This window comes from Dipodomys merriami, unplaced genomic scaffold, assembly GCF_024711535.1.
Source record: "Dipodomys merriami isolate MVZ:Mamm:240054 unplaced genomic scaffold, mDipMer1.0.p SCAF_76, whole genome shotgun sequence".
Classification (NCBI taxonomy): Eukaryota; Metazoa; Chordata; class Mammalia; order Rodentia; family Heteromyidae; genus Dipodomys; species Dipodomys merriami.
Window position 1 is genome coordinate 1310194 of NW_027206357.1, and position 3324 is coordinate 1313517.

At 36.7% G+C, this 3324-nt stretch overlaps 1 non-coding gene across 1 annotated transcript; it reads right to left on the reverse strand.

Moving 5' to 3' along the window:
* Positions 1-2703: 2703 nt before the first annotated feature.
* LOC138818454 (U6 spliceosomal RNA) lies at positions 2704-2805 on the reverse strand. The gene has a single exon (XR_011369135.1). It is a non-coding gene; the product is annotated as a U6 spliceosomal RNA (small nuclear RNA).
* Positions 2806-3324: the final 519 nt, after the last annotated feature.

Genomic DNA, 3324 nt, shown 5'->3' on the forward strand with positions numbered 1-3324 from the left:
TTGGAAAAAATTATATTAAGTGAAGTAAGCCAAGCCCAAAGAAACATAGGTCCCATGGTTTCCCTTATTTGCAATATCTAGTATATGTATGAGTCAAGCAGAAAAGGTCAGATAATGTGATGTTAGGAAAATGAACCCTTACATATGTATTTAAATGATTTTTCTTTCATGAATTTTTTTCTAACGCATTTATAAAATTATTTCTTTATTGCTTTGTATATCCCTCCTCCACAGTATAACCCCTGCTTTCACTATATTTGATGTCAGTATAATTTGTGGAGGAGAAGAGGAAAAACCAGTTGTTTAAGGATACAGGTGGACACGTTGAAACAATGAGAAGTACAAGTTGTCATGTCGAAAACGAACTTTACAACTTTGGTGTGGGGGGGAGGATGGGATGGGGGGTGGGGGGAGGCTGGGAAGGGATGTGAAGGGTAAACAAAGGAGGAGGGTTCAATGCTTGATAAGAAATGTACTCATTATCTTGCCCATGTAATTGTAACCCCTCTGTACAGTATGTTCACAATAAAAAATAATAAAAATATTAAAAAAATGAATGAACTAGCAAAGAGCCAAGAATGGAGATGTAGCTTATATAGTAGCTCATCAATCTAGAGAAGAATGGCCTAGCGGGACCTTGACGCACTGAATTCAAACTCTGAGAATGAAAATGCGCAGGCATGCACATACACATACATACACAAACACACATTTATTCAAAATATCTGCATATCAGTGTTTTGCATTAATTTCTTTGTTAATGATATTATACGGGTAAAATAGGGGAAATATTCTCTTCCATCCCATAACATTTTTATATTTTTTATTGTAAAATACTGTACAGAGTGGTTACAGTTACACGAAAAAGTAATAGTTCATTTCCTATCAAGCATTGTTACCTCCTCCTTTGTTTTTCCCTGCCATCCCTTCCTTCCCACCCCCACAAGTACACTCCCCTTCCCTACCCTCCTAAATTGTAAAGTTCGTTTTTCAACAAACTGTCTTGTGCGTCACATTGTTGCAATGGGTCATACTGTAACCTTATTTAACCGTTTTGTTTTTTCCCTTTCCATCCCCAAATTAGAGAAGTGTATATACAAGATGGAGGTGCACCAACATCAGATACAGTGAAAACAGGGGTTTAACTGTGGGGGATGCACATACAAAAAATCACATCGTACATTATAAATATATTAGAAACCACAGGAAGAAATAAAAAACCACTTGTGTCCTTATCATGGGGTTCATTTACCTTAACATCATCTTATCTAGTCATATGCACATGCTTTTGACCTTTTTTATTAATTGTGAAAATACCATACTGAGGAGTTACAATTACATGGAAAATGTAATGAGTACATTTCTTATCAAGCATTGTTGCCTACTCCTTTTTTTCGCCTTACCATACCTTCTTTGCTTATCCCAGATATGCATTAGTTATTGCAAATAAGGGATACCACAGGCCCTATGTTTCTTTTTTTTTATTGTGAAAATGCCATACAGAGGGGTTACAATTACATGCGTGAGTTATTGAGTACATTTTTTTTTATTGTGAGAATACTGACAGAGGAGTTACAATTACATGGGCAAGAAAACGAGTACATTTCTTATCAAGCATTGTTGCCTCCCCTTTGTTTCCCCTTCCCAACTCTTCCCACACTCCACCACTTTCCCCACCTTGTCCTCCTCCCCCCAAAGTTGTAAAGTTCATTTTATGACATAATAACTTGTACATCTCATTGTTGCAATGGGTCCACTTGCTCCTCCTTTGTTTCCCCTTCCCATCCCTGCCCATCTCCCACCCCCTACACCCACCAACCCCTCCACCACCCCAGCCCCCCCCCACTGTCCACATCCCTTAACACCCGGCCCAAATCATTTTTTGACATAACGACTTGTTCATCTCATTGTTGCAATGGGTCCACCTGCATCCCTTTTTAAACGATTTGTGTTTCCCTTCCAGTGCACAAAATATACCAACATCAAATACAGTGAAAACAGGGGCTTTAGCTTGCAGGAGGAACATACAAAGCAACAAAGAATTCATCTTATAAATATCTTAGAAACAATCGCAAGAATTAAAAACCATTTGAATCCTTATCTTGGGGTTCATTTTGCCTAACATCAACTTATATGATGTTTTCTGCTTGCAGCAGACACATACTAGTTATTGCAATTAAGGAAACCATGGGACCTATCTTTCTTTGGGCCTGGCTTACTTCACTTCTTTGGGCTGGCTTAATTCACTTAATATAATTTTTTCCATGTCTTTCCATTTCCTAACAAACTGGGTGATGTCATTCTTTCTGATGGAGGCATAGAATTCCAGTACACACACCAGTACACACACACACACACACACACACACACACACACACACACACACACACACACACACACACACACACACACATTTTCTTGATCCATTCATTTACTGTGGGGCCTCGGGTTTGGTTCTGTATCTTAGCTTTGGTAAATAATGCTGCAATGAACATAGTTTTGCTGGTAGTTTTAGTATGTTCTTGTTTGTGATCATTTGGGTGAATGCCCAAAATGGGATTGCTGGGAATTAGGGGCGCTCTATTGTAGTCTTTTGAGGAACCGCCATACTACTTTCCAAAGTCTTCGAACAAGTTTAAACTCCCAACAACAATGCATTAAGGTTCCCTTCTGTCCACATCCCCTCTAGCATCTGTTCTTTTAAAAAATCTAGAATGCTTCACGAAGTTGAGTGTCATCCTCAGTCAGGGGCTATTCTTCTCTTTATTGTTCCAATGTTAGTGTATGTGCTACTGAATTGAGCACAGAACATTTTTTATACATAAAGTGTAATTGATTTTCTTAAACTAGACAATTCCACAAAAATTAAATTCAAAAGAATTGTCGTGAAATTTTAGAACCATGTATTTCTTACATAAGAACACATTTAAGAATAAAGTCAAGTTTGACATGTCAAAAACAAAATAATTCCAGATATTTGTTGTTCAACAGATGTGTAGGAGGAGGAATTCAATTATTCTGTACAAGGAACTTGCCATAATGAACACTATAGAAAGTGTTAAGTTTTGTTAAAAGTTTTAATGTTTTAAATATGTTTAATTTTGGGAATTTGCTAATATATGCCAAAATTAAGACTATTTAGCAGGTTGTAAGACTTTTTCATAAAGCATTTAAGATTCATGGTACATACTACTAAATATGTACATTTCAGAGTTTATAGAAACTTTACTAATGAGAAGTTGCAAAGTGTTTGTGTAAAGAAGCAGATTTAAGACATTAACTGCACAGTTTCTGTTTAAATTTAAAGGCTTCTTTACTTTATAT